Source organism: Jaculus jaculus, chromosome 9 (assembly GCF_020740685.1).
Source record: "Jaculus jaculus isolate mJacJac1 chromosome 9, mJacJac1.mat.Y.cur, whole genome shotgun sequence".
In the NCBI taxonomy this organism is placed as follows: domain Eukaryota; kingdom Metazoa; phylum Chordata; class Mammalia; order Rodentia; family Dipodidae; genus Jaculus; species Jaculus jaculus.
In genome coordinates this window covers 15,603,714-15,623,235 of record NC_059110.1, presented here as the reverse complement: position 1 = coordinate 15,623,235, position 19,522 = coordinate 15,603,714, and the positions used below count along the sequence as shown (strand labels likewise).

Genomic DNA, 19,522 nt, shown 5'->3' with positions numbered 1-19,522 from the left:
CTGGGAATTCTTATCCCTCTGGAGCTCTGCCCAGCCCCATTTCTTCATAGAGTGTCCATGATATACACTTCACTCCTCAGCCTGAACCTTTTCCACTTCAGCCCTCACAGTTTCATCAAGCTCTCAGGAAAGTTAGCAAAGACCTCAAGCCACTAATTGCATGAGTGCATTTCACTTGGTTATTCATTCAGTGATTGTTTGTGAGCAATTCTCACTGCTGTGGCACGCCAAAAACACAGCTTGTGTAGACCAGTGAGGAGACAGATTCTAAGCACATACCTGGGACTACTGAGGTTAAAAAAAAAAAAAGCATAATTCTAACTAATTTTATGGTTGGCACTATGTGACTGTTTCATAATAGAATGTGTGGTGGTGAGTTCTCCTCAATAAAGAGACCTGGATTTCATATCACAGGACCAAATGCTCATGCTGTTCTAGATTTTCAATGATCTCAGTTAGACAGGCTCACAAAGAGAATTTAAAGAAACAGTACTCCGCTTGTGCAGTTAAAAATTGGAAATAACATAGAGGAACTCTAAAAAAAAGGACCCTAAAATCAGTCAGTTACATTTAATATAGCCTAACCTTGACAGATAATCCTAGTTTCCTGCAAAAGAAACTAAAAGCAGGGCTAGAAAGATGGTTTAGTGGTTAAGCGCTTGCCTGTGAAGCCTAAGGACCCCAGTTCGAGGCTCGATTCCTCAGGACCCATGCTAGCCAGATGCACAAGGTGGCACATGCATCTGGAGTTCATTTGCAGTGGCTGGAGGCCCTGGTGCACCCATTCTCTCTCTCTCACTGCCTCTCTCTGCCTCTGTCTGTCACTGTCAAAATAAATAAATAAAAATAAACAAAAAATTAAAAAAAAAACTAAAAGCATTTTGCAGAAAGGACGATCAATGAAGTGGAGGCTTCCTGAAATATTTTTGAAATGGTAATCACATTAACTTTTTGAGTCCTGCTAAGATCAACAAAATAACTGTATGAGCACATGCTAGATCCAGAAAGTTTCGCAGAAGTAAAAAATAAAAATAAAAAAGCTCCAGTCAGGTTGAAAAATGACAAAGCATGTTACTTCTCACTCTCTTTCCCTTAGGAACTACATTATTAAATTTTAACATTTCCTCTCTTTTTGGAAGTAAAAACAGCTCACATTCACACGCCCAGGGATTTCCAGGAAGTGCTGGTGGCAGCCCAGGGATGTGGCGATGAATCCATCACCGTTTGTAGTCACTGTGAAACGGTTTATTGGGAATCAGCTTCCGTGTTTGGGTTTCCTTCTTCAGTCCAGCCAGAAAACCCATTCAAATACCCTCAAGATGGATGTTAAATTAATGCTCTGGGATAAATTTGGTAGTTCATATTTTGGAAAACTGATATGTCAAAGTCTATTTTCCTTGACTGATGGGGAAAGGTAAGAAAGACTTTCAGTAAGAGGAAATTACCTTCCTAAATATAACATTGGCAAGTTATGGGCTAGATTTTTCCACCCAAAGCCTGAATAGAAGTAGTGTTTTCTACAGATGCCTGCTTGAAAACAAATCTGTTTTTCGCTGTTAAATAAATAGCTGAATATAAACTCACATGCTTAAAGCTATCTCCCAAAATATTAGTTTTTTTATTGTTGTTGTGTTTTTTTGTTTGCTTATTTTTTCGAGGTAGAGTCTCACTCTAGTCCAGGCTGACCTGGAATTCACTATGTAGTCTCAGGGTGACCTCGAACCCACAGCGATCCTCCTACCTCTGCCTCCCTAGTGCTGGATTAAAGGTGTGCACCACCTTGCCCAGCAAATATATTTTAATTTTAATTTTCATTTATTTGAGAGAGAAAGACACAGAGAGAGAGAGAGAGAGAGAAGGATTGGGTGTGCCAGGGCCTTCAGCCTCTGCAAACGAACTCCAGACACATGTGCCACCTTGTGCAGCTGGCTTTTACCTGGATCCTGGGGAATCAAACCTGGGTCCTTTGGCTTTGCAGGCAAGTGCCTTAGCTGCTAAGTCATCTCTCCTGCCCTTAGGTTTTATTTTATTTTTTTTCCTTTAAGTTGCTACCATAAGCAACCTAATAGTCTCTGTCTCTACTGAGTCTGTTACTTATGAGGCAGTCCAGCTTTTAAAACCACAGGCAGGTGAGTTCTGTTCATTTGAGAGAATTCACAATGCTTGTTCAAGTGTCTTCTTTTCAATGTTGGGTCACACAATCTAACTTGCATAAAATTTGTTGATCTAGACTGAAAGAAACCCTTGAACTCTAACCTGTAAGAGATGGTGCTGCTGAAATGCTTCTGCTGAAAAAATATTTATCAAGCTGAGTGTGGTGGTGCACAACTTTAATCTCAGCACTGGGTGGGTGGGGGGGAGGCAGAGGTAGGAGGATCACTGTGAGTTCAAGACCAGCCTGGGAACTACAAATAAGTTCCAGGTCAGCCTGGGCTAGAGTGAGACCCTACCTCAAAAGCTTATCACTGAAGTAGACTTAAAATATACCCACCAAGGCTCAGGGAATTTTGGAGAAGAGGGGCGGAAAGGTTGTAAGGGGGGACAGGGAGACGGGAAAAGATGGTACCAACACATGATGTATCCATACAAAGTGTGTTCTTAGTGAAAACCTAAACTAAAATAGCCGGGCGTGGTGGCGCACACCTTTAACCCCAGCACTTAGGAGGCAGAGGTAGGAGGATCGCTGTGAGTTCAAGGCCACCCTGAGACTACAGAATGAATTCCAGGTCAGCCTGGGCTAGAGTGAGACCTTACTTCAAAAAAACAAAACAAACTAAAAAAAAAAAAAAAAAAAAAAAACTAAACTAAAACAGATAGAAATAAATGTCAATTTCTGTGGCTTCCTCCATGTTAATTACATATAGACTCTCTCAAAACCTTATTAACTTCCAGGGCCACCTGCCTTTTCCTAAGTCAGTTTTTGATCTCCGGGAAGTCTTGCCTTGCCTCCGGTATTCCTGCATGGAAATGCTACCTGGACCAGAGCTGTGTTACGCATTCACAAGCACGCTTAACTGCGGCTGCTGTGGGCACTGACGTGGGTTAAATTTGCCGAGTCCCTCCCACCATCGGGGTAAGGATCGTCAGGTGTCTTAACCACAACTGGATCCTTAGTACCTGTACAAGTAAACCATGGTGGATGCTTCCAAGGCATTTGAGAGCATTGTAGGTGACAGGAGAGTGAAAGTGATGATACTCCCTGATCCAGTCTGTCTTACAGCCTGGTGGCAGAAGCTTACTTTTGTGCCTTGTAGTCCTCTTGCTTCAGCAGGGCCTGTGGTGGGGGGGGGGGCATTGGTTCCAGAAACATCCGCTGCTTCGTGGTTCTGTCCCCTCTATCACCAACACCGAGAAAAAACAAAGGAAAATCGTGTTGGATTCTCTGGCTCTGTTGGGTCAGTTTTCCTTGTTCAGAGCTTTCTTTGCTGTCCATTGTGAAAATGAGAGGGACAAATGGGAACTCTGAGAAAGGGGTGTCCTCTTGGTGTTCCCAATCTTCAGTCATGCTGTGATAGAAATAAGGCTGTGAAGATAATTGTGCTAACCAGAAGTCCACTCACAAAATAAATGTGAAATGTTAAAATCTAAAGTTTGGGTGCACCCAAAATTTGGTGAGCACCGTTTTTTGTCTCTATCAGCTTGTTTTCCTTTTATAAAAGCCCGCACAGCCAGGGTACCATGAAATCTAGCCAGGGTACCATGAAATCTATCCAGGGTACCATGACATCAGCCACTGTACCATGAGGTCAGCCAGGGTACCATGAGGTCTGCCAGGGTACCATGAGATCCAGCCGGGGTACCATGAAATCCAGCTAGGGTACCATAAAATCTAGCCGGGGTACCATGAAATCCAGCCAGGGTACCATGAAATCTAGCCAGGATACCATAAAATCCAGCCGGGGTACCATGAAATCTAGCCAGGATACCATGACATCAGCCACTGTACCATGAGGTCAGCTAGGGTACCATGAGATCTAGCCAGGGTACCATAAAATCCAGCCAGGGTACCATGAAATCCAGCCAGGGTACCATGAAATCCAGCCAGGATACCATGAAATCCAGCCGGGGTACCATGAAATCCAGCCAGGGTACCATGACATCAGCCACTGTACCATGAGATCAGCCAGGGCACCATGAGATCTAGCCAGGGTACCATAAAATCTAGCCAGGGGGGCCATGAAATCTAGCCAGGGTACCATGATATACAGCCAGGGTACCATGAAATCTAGCCCAGATTTAGGGAACATCACACCTAAATGTAACTCAAGTTAATAATAATTTAAGAACCTGCCTGGTTCTCCATCCTGTATGATCCTGTAGAAGTCAGGAACTGGTTAGTACAAACTAGAATCTGAACTTGCCCTCAAAGCTCAGCTCATTCTATCAATGCTATTTAAGTGTAGCAGAGCCTGGGAGGATATAGGCAAACCAGTACAATCACGTCTGGGTTCAGTGGATAGACCCTTCCTTTTGACAAATTGTTCCCAATATATCTGTTAAAATGCCACTGAAAAAACCCTGTGCATTAAAGCCTGTTTGATGCATGTGAGCTTTCTAAGAACATATCCATTGTACATTGGGAGGTGTATTCCTTGAAGACAGTGTAATCCCCTGGGCCTGGCATAATGCTTGACACACACACACACACACACACACACACAGACACACACACACACACAGACATTCACTACAGAATTGCACTGAATTAAGAATAAAGCTGCTAGATGTACTGACTAGGAGAGCAAGAAGTATAGGCTTTGGACAGGCTGGTCTCCTTCTTCCATAGACTCCACTTCCAAATTCTAGATGTTTTGCTTTTCTTCTTTGTCTTAAAGCGAATGAAACCCATTGGTTTCTTTGAAAAGAAGTACCAGAAAACTAGAGATATCAAATCCAACTGGGGGCTAGAGACATGGCTTAGCAGTTAAGGTGTTTGCCTGCAAAGCCAAAGGACCTGGGTTTGATTCCTCAGGACCCCATGTAAGCCAGATGCATAAAGGGCACCTGTATCTGGAGTTCGTTTGCAGTGGCTAGAGGCCCTAGCATGCCCATTCTCATTCTCTCTCTGTCTCTCTTGCTTCTATCTTTATCTCTCTCTACTTGAAAATAAAATAAATAAATAAATTTTTAAAAAATCCAACTGGCTTGAGTTTGCAAAGAGAGCTGTGGAACCTATGAGTCTGGAGGGCTGTATGAGAATTGAAGTGTGTCTGCATGATATATGTTAAGCACCTGTTGGGTTAATAACCAACTCAGGGGAACTTAATCACCCTTGTGAGTGAAAACTTTAACTGATTATTTGGCATTCTTATCCTAAAACATTTGATAATGTTAATTCTTTATGCCACTCCCTTCCTGCCTTAGCCAACTGGTTTCTATTGTGGATTCTGTAGTTGATGGGTTTCCTTGCAACATCCAAGCCATGATGCGTGCACATAGTGTCCTGGAACAGAATTTAGTCCTGGGGGGGGGCACTCATAAAAATCAGTAAACAGGGCTGGAGAGATGGCTTAGGGGTTAAGGCACTTGTCATTAAAACCAAAGGACCCAGGTTCAGTTCCCCAGAACCTATTTAAAGCCACATGCACAAGATGGTGCATGCATCTGGAGTTTACATGCAGTGGCTGGAGGCCGTGGCATGCTTGTTATCATTTTTATTCTCTCTCTTTCTCTCAAATAAATAAATAATTTTATTAAAAAATCAATAAAGATTTATAAAGCAAAAGCTAGGAAAAGAGATTTTTTTAGTCTTTTTTAAAAGAAAAAATTTTGCACTCTTTTTTAATTTAATTAATTAATTTGTTTGTTTGACAGAGAAAGAGGGAGAGAGAGAGAGAGAATGGGTGCACCAGGGCCTCCAGCCACTGCAAACGAACCCCAGACGCATGCACCCCTTGTGCATCTGGCTAACTATGGGTCCTGAGGAATCGAACCTGGGTCCTTCAGCTTTGCAGGCAAATGCCTTAACCACTAAGCCATCCCTCCAGCTCCTCTTTTTATTTGATCAGAATGGGACTCCCACATTAGTGCATTCTCAGTCCCCACATGTTGGCAGCAGTTGTTGATTTCAGCCCTCTCTTGTGAATATGTAAGAGGAGCAGGAGAAAGTCTGTTTTGCATTTTAATGAAAAACTTCAAAGGAGGCCTCACTGACCTTGACTGGTGGGGCTTGGAGCATGAGCCTGTCCCCAAACCAATCACTACCATTTAGAGGGTGGAACATCATGGATGACTTAACCAGTTGGTGACGTTTGGAGCATATGGACTTGGATAAAGTCAAAGCAGAGGACAGTGATGGTATTCTTAAGTGCTGTGAAAGGGTGGGTGGAGGGCTAACGAGATGGCTCAGTGGTTAAGCCACTTGCCTACAAAACCTAATGACCTGGGTTCAATTTCCCAGCACCCATCTAAAGTCAGGTGCTCAGAGTGGCACATGCATCTGGAGTTTGCTTGAAGTGGCTGGAGGCCCTGGCATACCCATTCATTCTCTCCCTCCCTCTCTGTCTCTCTCTCTTCTTTCTCTGCTTGCAAATAAATAAATAATTTTTTTAAAGAAGGTGGATTGACCTTGAGCTTCTCCAAAGGCACAGAATAGTATGTCACCCAGTTAATAATATTATGTCACCCAGTTAGGTAATTGGTGTTACACTGACCACTCTCACTAGCTCATGGCCCCCAATGAAATGAAGCAGGTCAAAGAAGGGAAGAGAGAAGCAAGAGAGGTTTGATGTTGCTGTAGACCCAGCATCCCAAGACACCTTGCTGTGATTTCCAAATCAGCAGGGACAGATGGGGAATGGTGCCTCAAGGTGGCAGATCCAAGCAGAACTCAAACTCATCCAGATAGAGTCTTGAGGGCTTACATATCAAATTTTCTATCTCCTCAAAAATGCTTAGTTTGTGTCAGCTTGAGCATGGGTGGTGCTGAGGTAAAGAATACTTTCTAGGGGCTGGACAGGTGCCTCAGTGGGTCAAGGTGCTTTCCCCACAAGCCTGCTGACCCGTGCATCTGTGGTCCCAATGCATCCGTGTCAAGGGCAGGTGGAGTCCGTCAGGAGAATCCCAAGGCTAGTGGACCAGCCAGCCTGGTGTTTGCTGTGGCCAAAGCAACAAGAGAGACTTTTGTCTCAAGCAAGACGGAGGGAGAGGACCAACACCCCATTGTTGCCATCTGACTTGTACATGTGCACCTTGGTACATGTAAGTGTATGCACAGACACAAACAAAAAAAGGAATATTGTCTTAGAAATGTACATGAGGGGTCCTGGAGAGATGGCTTAGTGGTTAAGGTGCTTGTCTGCAAAGCCTAAGGACCCAGGTTTGGTTCTCCAGATCCCACATAAGCCAGATGCACAAGGTGACGTACGCATCTAGAGTTTGTTTGCAGTGGCTGGAGGCCCTGGCATGCCCATTCTCTCTCTCTCTCTCTCTCTCTCTCTGTCTCTCTCTCTCCTTCTCTCTCCCCCTCTCTCTGTCTGTAATAAATAAATAAAAGATTTTTTTAAAAAAGAATACTGGTTTAGAAATGTATGGAAGGGGGTGGAGAGATGGCTTAGCAGTTAAGGTGCTTGCTTGCAAAGCCAAAGGACCCAGGTTCGATTCCTTAGGACCCATGTAAACCAGATGCATGAGATGGTGCGACGTGTGTCTGGAGTTCATTTGCAGCAGCTGGGGGCCTTGGCATGCCCATTCTCTCTGTCTCCCTCTCAAAAGAAATATACATATACATATACATATACATATACATATACATATACATATACATATACATTCATACATATATATATATATATATATATATATATATAAAGCACTGAAGGAACATTGCTGGTTCTTATTTATTCATTTCTTGGCAATATTACCATTACATGCTGATCTAAGAACTTGTCATTAAAAAAAAAAAATTTAGTTACTTACGTCTTCATTTGAGACAGAGGAAGTAGAGAGAGACAATAGGTGTGTGACAGGCCTTCCTCCTGCTCCGCTATCAATGTACTCCAGACCCATGCGCCACTTCATGCATCTGGCTTTACTTGGGTACTGGGGAATCAAACCCAGGTCATCCCATTTTGCTAGCAAACACTGTAACCACTAAACCATTTCTCCAGCCCAGGCCCTTGTCATTCTTGATAGAATATTAAATGAATTTCTTCCCTTGCTTCATTTCTTTTATGAACGTTACACGTTTTGCCCATGACATAGAGATAAAATTTGTGCTTGTAAACAAATCTTTGAGGTCCCAATATGTCAAATAAATTAGATTTTATGGGCAATATTCATGCTTTAGGTCTTTGCACAGTGGTTGTCATAAGCAGACAGGTTTCTTTTTAAAACTATGCCTCTCTCGGGCCATTAAAAGCTGCTTTTGCCCGGTTGCATAATGTAACAGGCCTTTTATTTTGTCCTACATCTAAAAAACAAAGTTGATTCCTTCTGTGAGTTCCTATGTTAACAGTCACTCTGGAATAAGTAAGTACGACCCAATAGCTTTAGTCTCTCTCCCCACTGAGTATTGGCAAACATTAAAGGTGAGCTTACTTTAGAAACTGCAGATGAAAGGACATGGTTCTGGGCTGGACTTAAAGTATCCTTTTTAATAAAACAACTTTTACATTTTATTTTTTTATATTCAAGTTCACATTAGGTGCATTTTGCCTATATAACTTATTTTAAACATTGCCTTGCTTGTACTGTGGACTGTAAGCATAGCATTGTTCTTGGGCCAAAAACAATAAAATGCGACCTGTTTTCCCACGATTCAGTGACGTGCGATCAACATTTTTTCTTGGCACACATTAGCATTAATGGCTATGTTATAACATTTCCCTACCTTCCGAAGTATAATGAAATTTTGCTTGGTTTTTACATCAACTTCTATTTGTACTTAATGCCCTAAGTACACTACATTAATAGATTTTGCACTTAAGGCTACATAATCAAATATTCCTAATGTGTTATTTTTTCTAAAAAAAAAATCCTATATTGAATTTACAGAATAGCCAATGAGGTTCTCAAAAATTCACGTATAAATGAGCATGGCTCCTTGTAAAAGTTCTCTTGCTGCCCCCATTCCTATCAGAACAAAAATACTAGTTTTCTGGTTTACCTCAGACTGGATTTCCTGACTATATCATGCTGTTGTTCTTTTGAAAATGTATATTTATTCATTTTATCATTTCTCATAAGAAAATCATTGTCTACCAAGAGTTCTTTAAAAGCCTTCTATATAGTTTTTTTTTTAATATTTTTTTGTTCATTTTTTATTTATTTATTTGAGAGCGACAGACACAGAGAGAAAGACAGATAGAGGGAGAGAGAGAGAATGGGCGCGCCAGGGCTTCCAGCCTCTGCAAACGAACTCCAGACGCGTGCGCCCGCTTGTGCATCTGGCTAACGTGGGACCTGGGGAACCGAGCCTCGAACCGGGGTCCTTAGGCTTCACAGGCAAGCGCTTAACCGCTAAGCCATCTCTCCAGCCCTCTATATAGTTTTTTAAAATATTTTATTTATTGGAGAGGGGGGGGGCAGATAGAGAGAGAGAATGGGCGTGCCAGGGCTCCAGCCACTGCAAACAAACTCCAGATGCAAGTACCACCTTGTGCATCGGGCTTACGTGGGTCCTGGGGAATTGAACATAAGTCTTTGGCAAGTGTCTTAACTGTTAAGACATCTCTCCAGCCCCTGTATAGATTTTATATAAAGGTAGTTTTTCTGATCATGACCTAGATCTGATTAGTCTCCACTCTTGGTTTGTGACTAGGCAATTTTTGTCCTTGGGCCACTCTAGCTCCTTTCCCCCTTTTTTCATAATTGTGATTCAGGTCGTTTTTATGACTTCTATTTTTTGGTGATTTCTTTTTTTCTTTAATCATCATTGTTTATTTATTTTAGAGAAAGAGAGAAAGACAGAGCAAAAGAAAGAGAGACAGAATTGGCACACCAGGGCCTCACCTACTAAAATCAACCTCCAGATGCTTACACCACCTACTGGGCATATACAACCTTAAGCTTGTCTCACCTTTGTGCCTCTGGCTTACATGGGGTCTGGAGAGTCAAACCTAGGTCCTCGGGCTTCACAGGCAAGTGCCTTAACTAATAAGCCATCTCTCCAGCCCTCATTATTATTACTAATGACATGTTTTGTATGGATTCCTTGAAATGTTGTTATGCCCTCTTTTATGAAATGTGTTGGTGCCCTCTTTTCCCTGGTCCCTGCCCCCATTCTGTTTCTCTTAGAAGCCAAGCATGGTGGCACATGCCTGTAAACCCAACAACTGTGAGGTAGAGGCAGGAGGATCAGGAGTTTAAGAGCATCCTTGGGTATATAGGGAATTCAAGAGCAACCTAAGCTACATGACTCTGTCTCAGAAAATTCAAAAGAGAGAGAGAAGGTGAGTGAGAGTGAGAGAATGAGAGAGCAAGCAGGAAACACAATGACAGCCAGGCATGGTGGGGCACACCTTTAATCCCAGCGCTCAGAAGGCAGAGGTAGGAGGATCCCCGTGAGTTTGAGCCTAGAGTGAGTCCCTACCTAAAAAAGATAGAAAGAGAGAGAGAGAGAGAGAATAAGAGGGGAGAGGGAGAGAGAGAGATTTCTCTTGGAGTTAGGGATGCTTGCGGGTCAGTGATACATTTATCTAGCATGTGCCAGGCCCTGGGTTCTATATCAAACATCACAAATTAATCTTTAAAAATAAATAAATTCTATTGTATTGTCTAGGTATCCAATCTTGTCACCTGCCTATGGTCATAGTTTGGTCTATTCATTTTCTTTCATTTTTGGATACTGAACATCTATTTTTTAGGGTTTTTTTCTATATTTTAACGTATTTCTCTCATGTTAGCTAACATGTAATGGCACATATTTATGGGGTATAATGTGGTATTTCAGTGCAGTATAGTGTGTAGTGATCATGCCAGGGTAATTGGTATCTTCACACTTGAAACAATTGTCATTCTTTCGTGCTGGTAACTTTCAAAGTCCTTTCTACCACCTGTTCTGAAAGAAGCAATGAATTGTTAAGCATGCTTACCATGCTGGGCTATAGAGCATTCCCCTAGCCTGCCCACCCCTGTGCTGGTGAGCCGCCTTCCCTGGCCCTTCCTGCCTCCGGTGACCATTTTCCTGCTTTCCACTTCTCTGAGGTTACCTCTGCGAGCGTCGGAATGTTCTGAACATACCATATTTGTCTTTCTGGGCTGCAAACCTCTTTATCTCACTAATTTTGAATTTAAAATGGTATCTGTTGACAGATCTTTTTAGCCTTGTGGCAAGCCATCCTGTTTCTGGGTTACTCCGAGGGTATCAGGCCCAAGTGCTAGGTATATCATGTGCCATGTAATTGCAACTTTGATGACATAAATTTAGGTGAAGCTCTTGTGACCTGCTGATAGGGCAGAACAGTTCTGTCTGTGTAATATTCATAAAATAAGCTCTGCTAATAATGCTAGCATTGACTAGAAATTGGGTGTTCAGGCCACTTGTGGATTCTTTCTACATCTAATCAAACAAACTTCTTACTTTTTTTCTCTTTGTGCTTCATCAGGTTTGTTAACAGATTTCTGTTAGAGTCATCAAACAAAATGTCCAAAAAAAAAAAAAAAAAAAGAAAAGAAAAGAAAACCTCTTTTTATTTACTATATCCTGAAGGTATTTTATAAGTTTGGAAATTGGTTAATCCTGGAAATAAAATATACTTATTCATTCTTCAGCTTTTATATTTTGGGTTCAGTTTTTCTTTTTTTATTATGAGGGAGAGAAGAGGCAGAGAGAGAGAGAAAGAAAGAGAATGGGTGCACCAGGGCCTCCAGCCATTGTAAGCAAACTCCAGACATATGTGTCACCTTGTGCATCTGGCTTACATGGGTCCTGGGGAATTGAACCTGGGTCCTTTGGTTTTGCAGGCAAGCGCCTTAACCACTAAGCCATTTCTCCAGCCAGCCCCTTGGGTTCAATTTTGATAATTAAGTATCACCTTAGAAACTGTTGTTATTGAGATATTAGTTAATTTTCTCAAGGACATTTTTGAATATTCTTAATGTCTTTTAAAAATTTATTTTATTTTATTTAGTTTTTTTTTTTTTTTTTTTTTTTGGTTTTTCAAGGTAGGGTCTCACTCTAGCCTAGGCTGACCTGGAATTCACTATGTAACCTCAGGGTTGTCTCGAACTCACTGCGATCCTTCTACCTCTGCCTCCCAAGTGCTGGGATTAAAGGCATGTGAAACCATACCCGGCTTTGCTTTCTTTTTATTTCTGCCACATATATGTATACACATAGTTGTTTTCTAACTTAATTTTACTTCTTTGTTCTTTCTAGTCAAAAAAATCAATTATGGTCTGGAGAGATGACATAACATTTAAGGCACTTGCCTGCAAAGCCTAAGGACCCAGGTTTGACTCTCCAGATCCTACATAAGCCAAACTCACAAAAGTGAGGCAAGCACAAAGTCGCGCATGCCCACTAGGTGGCACAAGCATCTGGAGTTAGATTGCCTGGCATGCCAATTCTCTCTCTCTCGCTCGCTTTCACTAAAAAATAAAAATAAGGGGCTGGGGAGATGACTTAGTGGTTAAGGCGCTTGCCTACAAAGCCAAAGGACCTAGGTTTGATTCCCTAGGACCCACATAAGCCAGATGCACAAGCGTCTGAAGTTCATTTGCAGTGTCTAGATGCCCTGGCATGCCCATTCTTTCTCTCGCTCTCTCTCCTTCTCTCTTCCTGTGTCTGATTCTGTCTCTCTCAAATAAATAAATAAAAATAAAATATTAAAAAATAAATTGCTAGCATCATAAATGAAATGGCATTGCTTTTTCTTCCCACATAGATTTTGAAATAACTCACTCTGTCTATTATCACCTGTGCCTCCACTTTTAATAACATGAGCTGGGATTTCAGACTTAGACAAAACTAGATATCATAGTAAGGATTTTATTAATTTTTTTGTTGTTGTTTCTTTTGTTTTTTCAATGTAGGGTCTCACTCTAGCCCAGGCTGACCTGCAATTCACTCTGTATTCTCAGGGTGGCCTCAAACCCAGGACAGTCCTCCTACCTCTGCCTCCCAAGTGCTGGGATTAAAAGCGTGCATCACCATGCCTGGCAATTTTATTAATTTTTAAAAAATATTTTATTTATTTATTTGAGAGAGAGAGGGAGAGAAAGAATTGGCACCCCAGGGTCTCTATCCATTGCAAACAACTCCAGACACATGCATCTGGCTTACCTGGGTGCTGGGGACTCAAACCTGGATCCTTAGGCTTCATAGACTCGTGCCTTAACTGCTGAGCCATCTCTCCAGCCCTATTAATTTTTTTCAAAACCTTGGAAAGCTTATACTGCCTGTGGACAGTTTTATAACAGCATTTAACACCCTCTGTACTTGTGTTCCGTTTTTTCAATTCTATTAAATAAGTACCTTTTCATTGTTAAATTTTCATTGGGCTGGGCGTGGTGGCACATGCCTTTACTCCCAGCACTTGGAAGCTTGGAAGGCAGAGGTAGGAGGATTGCTATAAAGTCAAGGCCACCCTGAGACTACATAGTGAGTTTCAGGTCAGCCTGGACTGAAGTAAGACCCTAACTTGAAAAACAAACAAATAAACAAAAATTTCATTGGATTTTTTTTTTTTCTCCATCAGTCACCTGGAATGTTTTTGGCAACTTTGTAGACATACACAACTGATACATTTCTCGATACATTATTTTTCTTTTAAAGTTGTAAACATTGAGGTCTCTATGGTGATTTCTTTTGTAAAACAGTGAACAGAAAAACCACAAACCCAACTCTTATCAGACAGAAGCTCCACCCTGAGAACTCTGCCTTTGAACTACCTTGCCCAGGTGAGACACTGGGGGAAGTGTGCAGAGAGGTCCATGGAGGAACACTCAGGGACAGATTGGCGTGGATTTTGCAAACTGATCCCATCTGGAGGAGACTTGTATTTCCAAGACAGGAATACTATGAGACTGAACTCTTTACCTCCGCTTCTGGATCTCATGGCCTTGGGCTTCATCTCTACTCCATTAGGGAACACTCTTCCTGGCTTCCAAGTTGTTGTTTGCTTTCAGAGTTATTGAAAGTTCAAGTCTTTTTAAAATTTTCAGTGTGTGTGGGGGCGCTAGAGAGATGGCTTAGCAGTTAAGTGCTTGCCTGAGAAGCCTAAGGACTCCGGTTCGAGGCTCGATTCCCCAGGACCCACGTTAGCCAGATGCATAAGGGGGCGCACGTGTCTGGCGTTCATTTGCAGTGGCTGGAGGCCCTGGTGCGCCCATTCTCTCTCTGCCTCTTTCTTTCTCTGTTTGTCCCTCTCAAATAAGTAATTTAAAATAAACAAAAAAATTTCTGGGTAAGAAATCGAATATGACTAGGTATCAGTAACTTTCCAACACCCACACCCTGTTAAGACTTCAGTTTTTAGTTATTTTTCTCATTGTTATTTTTGAATTGTATCTTCTTAGGAGAATCCTGGCCTTTTTGTAGCAAGTCTTTGCCACTTAAAATTATCCCTGGTACCTCATTCGTGTTCCATTAAAAGATCCCGAAAAAGTAGTATTTGAGTGAAAAGCAATTTATTTATTTATTTATTTTAATGTGTGTGTGTGTTTCTCTTACAGGTAAAGACTAACGTTAGGAGCTGTGGATGAAGACATTGAAAAGGTAAGCTTCAGCTATAAAAGTAAGCTATTTTCAATTACTTTTTGCTATTTGAGTATGAAATATATTTTAAAGGGTTAGTATGTTTATATATGTTCATATATATTAGGCATGTTATAATAAGTATACTCTGAGGCCAAATTTTTGTATGTTTAAGTAGTATTTTTTTTAAGTTAGAAAAAACTGGTTTCCAATATTGTTAAACTATTTTACAAGACAAAATGACAGATGTCATTACCACATCACAGAAAGTGAAAGAAAATGCTTGCTTCAAAGTCATGTGCACAGAGCATAAACCTGGGCCCGAGTCCACCAGGCATGACAGCTTTCTTCTGGTTGGTCTTCTAAGAGCTAGTAAGTCTTTCGTAAATGCCTGTTCCTTTTAGCCTTTTCTTCAAGATTTAAAATCTCATCCCAGGTGTGTGGTAGTGGTACTTGAAAACCACAATGAGTGACAATAGTCAAAGGATGGAAGGAGATATGTGTGGGTGTCGGGGCCAGACAGCTGGTTTTACTAGGTTTCTAGATGGAGCATTTAATGTACCCCAACCTTGACCACATTAGAGGCCATTTGTCAAGACCCCAAAATGATCAAGTAAGGTTGCTCAATTGCCTATCAAATGCTTGCTTAGTACGGTGGTAGGAATACATGAGGAAACTCCTCCTGGTAAACCCAGTATTAGCCGTTTTTATGGATAAAAGAAGTTGATACTTTCAATTTAATAACAAGACAAAAAAGAAAAGGTACAGTAACGGTGTTGGAGAGATGGCTTAACGGTGAAAGTGCTTGCCCATGGAGCCCAGCGACCCAGTCCCCATGTAAAGCCAGATGCACAATGTGGCTCATGCATCTGGAGTTTGCTTTGGCTAGAGTCCCTGGTGCATCCATTCTCATTCTCTCTCACACACACATGCTGGGCAAGGTGGCGCACACCTTTAATCCCAGCACTTTTAGGAGGCAGAGGTAGGAGGATCACTGTGAGTTCAAGGCCAACCTGAGATGACATAGTGAATTCCAGGTCAGTCTGGGCTCAGGAGAAACCCTGCCTTGAAAAACATGAAAGAAAAACAAAACAAGTACAATAATGGATTACAGTCTAGTTGCCTTAACCCGCCGAGTAATAATGCCTCATCAGAATCACAAATATGGATGCACTGAGTTACTCATGAAAGGTTCTAGTTTATTACCAAGATGGTGTCTTTATGGAGTTGAGACTACTTGGCTCAAAAAAAGATTGCTTGGCATGCATTGGACTTCATTCATGTTTTGTTAACTGGTGAGAAAGTGGTTTTCCTCCTGTGGTCTTCAATACTGACAGGGAAGTCGTTTGCTTCACTTGTCTAGAATGCTGACTGGCTTCAAAACTATGAGTATGGGCCAGGCATGGTGGTGCACGCCTTTAATCCCAGCACTCGGGAGGCAGAGGTAGGAGGATCGCCGTGAGTTCAAGACCAGCCTGAGACTCCATAGTGAATTCCAGGTCACCCTGAGCTAGCATGAGACCCTACCTCAAAAACAAAACAAAGCAAAAAAAACCTACAAGTCTGTAGTCCAGGTCTGGCTTATCCATCCAGTAAGGCACAGTGCTCAGAGCCACTCAGAGTGGCCTGTGAGAAGACAGTTTCTTTTAAGAGTAGAAGACAAAAGTGGATGCTCTATACCAGATATGTAATATTGAATCTGAATTACGTTTGTCTTGTTACCAATGCAACTAAAAAAAAATAGTTTTAAATAACTGTTTTGGGTTTTTTTTTATTTGTTTGTTTTTGTTTTCCAAGGTAGGGTCTCACTGTAGCACAGGCTGACCTGGAATTCACTATGTAGTTTCAGGGTGGCCTTGACTTCACAGTGATCCTCCTACCTCTGCTTCCCGAGTGCTGGGATTAGAGGCGTGCGCCACTGTGCCCAGCTAAGTAACTTTCTGTGTGCAGGAAGAAATCCACAAAGGCCAAAGTGCCCAGGACCCACGGGAGTCTTTTGGTCCCAACTGTGTTACACTCAGCATGTGTTCTCTAAAAGTAAATTTATAGATATATCTGCTCCTCAGAAGAAATACATGGTTATTTTGACCAAGAAAGGAAAATTAAAAAACAAACAAACAAACATATTGGAAGCTTTTAGATAGCCATGGTTATTCATTCTGTTCTCCTAAAATCAAGTGTTTTTTTTTTTCCCTCTAGAATACTCTTTGGTATGCTATTTGCTTTGTGATATGATTCAGAAAGCAAGAGGAGGAGGAGGGAGACTTGACTTGGCGTTCTTTGGTTAAACTTGGCCTCGAATCCCCGGAGAGCATGCGTTTCATGGGAGGAGGCGTTACCAGTGTCCAGATGTTCCCGGGTTCTTGGAGCCTTATTCAGATAATCAGAAAGTTCACACACACACAAAGTAAAGCTGCAAGGAACTTTGCAAAGAGCACAGCAATAGTACACTGCCGCCTGAATGAGAAAGTACTCAGGGGCCCCTTGGGGGGTACACGGGCATGGTGTGGGTGTTGCTCTGGTTTGATTGGCAGGATTGGGTTATATAAGCTTTGTTTCTATTGTGCATGTCCCTCTTCACGTTGCACCTGATTTTAAGCATGTGTACGCCCAGTTAATATACACAGGCATAAGATGGTAAATAGGGATTTTCTTTTCTCTAAACATTCACTTAGGGGGGATACAGTTTGCCTTGCTGTGCACGTGCCCAAAGCCAGTTTAAACTGGATGGCTCCTTCCAGGTCTTATCCAGGGGACATCCGTGAACATGCTTGACTACAACCTAACTACACATGATGGTTACTATGGTAGGAGGAACCTGTTCATTGTGTGGAGCAGGGCAGGTGTGCAGTTTGGTGCAGTTGGGGGTCTCACATTGCCAGAAGCTTGGTCAAGCGCATCGCAAGGAAAGGCTGTGTCTGTTGTCCAAGCCCAGCAGAGTCCGCAGCTGTTCAACTATTTCTTGCCTGACTCACAAGGGCCAACTGTGCCTCCCTGAAATGCAGCAGCCACAGATCTGTATCCCTGAGTGTAAATATTGTCATGGCGGTGACTCACCAGGCTGTGTTTTGTATTTTTTCCAAAGCCACCTTCTAGTTTTGTAGAAAATATTGTTTTGTGAGTCAACGTCAGTGAGTGTATCAGTTATCCAGGGATTGACCTCTCAACGTTGCTTATTGATACAAAGCAAGCCCATTGCCAGTCTGGGTGATTTCTCTTGCAAATCTCAACTCTCTGAGGACCAAGACCTCTGTGAGTTCTGTTTGCAACTTTAGACCTTCAAAAAAGACAGGCATAGGAGAAAGGCTCTAATGTTTCCTGGAGGAATGGGCTCGTTTCCTCCTTTAGTTAAACCTGGACTCCTCTGAAATTTCCTGGTGCTGCCATGTATGTCAGAGCATGTAGGTCACGTATGTCACACCATGTATGCCTTGTATGTCAGAGCACGGTCGAATCTCAGTTCTCAGGTTTGAGACTTGGCAGCTGTGAACAAATGCATGTGGTCCCACCGTAGCGGGCACACACTGCAAAGAAAAGCTGGCTTCCGTTGCATTCAGTGTCAGCTTATGTTCTTTGTGGCCAAGCCAATGGGTGCCACTTAACCTAATTGTTAGGAAAGCTAGAAAATTCTAGACGGGACGACTGCCTCTATCTAGCAACTGAAGTTCTGGGACTGGAGATGTTAACAGAAGGAATGGCTCAGATTTTGGGCCTGCTTACCGGAGGGGAGCTGGGGGGGTGGGACTGGAAATGCATTCTCTTTGGTGATGTGTGTGTACATATGTGTGTATTGCATGTGTGTGTTCAGCAATAAGACTCTATGTACCAAGTGCCACCAAGAAACACAGATAATTCAAACAATTATTTTTGTGGCATATGTGTGTGGTACACTGTGTGTGTTGCGTGCCCTTGCAGTGCCCCATAAGCTCTCCTATCTATCTGTCTGTCTATCTATCCATCCATCCATCCATCCATCTAGCAATCATCAATCATCTACATTTATCTACTAAGTAGAAGCGATCAAGAAATTTAGCTGCCAGTCCTTGCTTAGCCCTGGAATTCACCTGGTAGATGCTGGGTTTTTGCCATTATTAAGCACAGCTATAACCATGGTCCACAACACCTGTGACAGTCCCTTGCATTAGGGCTCCTCTCCCAAAGGGGAGCATTGACTTTATAGTTCCTTCCAACCCTCTTGAGGCTCTCCTGCTTCAGGAGCAGGGAGCAGGGAGACCACACACTGGCCCAGCAGTCCGTGTGCCTAGCCACTCTCCACCTCTAGCATATAGCATTTGACCTCTTCCTCTACTGCCCTGCAGAAGCAGCTAGCTCGGTGCACATTCAAGTCAAGCGCTGGGAAGAGCGGTGCAGACAAGGGATGGGCTCTAGGAAGAGATGGAGATAAAGCAAGGGTTGTGACCTGTTGGAGGAGCTCAGGGGAGGGACTTGGGAAAACAGTGCTCTATCCCATAGCTGGGTTTGCTTGCTTCTTTCTACCTGGAGAGCCAATGACAGAACCCAGCCTCACCTTTCCTCGTGGTCTTCCCCAGGACTGTCCTTAGGTTATGCATATAAAACATGGTAGGAAGCCGGGCGTGGCGGCGCACGCCTTTAATCCCAGCACTTGGGAGGCAGAGGGAAGAGGATCACCGTGAGTTCGAGGCCACCCTGAGACTCCATAGTGAATTCCAGACCAGCCTGAGCTAGTTTGAGACCCTACCTCAAAAAACCAAAAACAACAACAACAACAAAAGAGAACCCATGGTCCGTGGGGATCTGGTAACATTTAGCTAAACCAGTGCTTCCAAGAGCCATGAAGGCTGTCTATCAGCCATCTCAAATTCTAACATCAATTTTTCCTTTCACTAATCACCTTCCTCTGAT

The 19,522-nt window shown here is 42.6% G+C and overlaps 1 protein-coding gene across 1 annotated transcript in view; it reads left to right on the top strand.

Moving 5' to 3' along the window:
- Plekhg1 (pleckstrin homology and RhoGEF domain containing G1) overlaps positions 1-19,522 on the top strand; it is a 271,519-nt gene that overhangs the window by 64,960 nt on the left and 187,037 nt on the right. Inside the window, exon 2 of the mRNA XM_045158697.1 lies at positions 14,617-14,659. The gene's annotated coding sequence lies outside the window, so the exon portion shown is untranslated. The remainder of the gene's footprint in view (positions 1-14,616; positions 14,660-19,522) is intronic.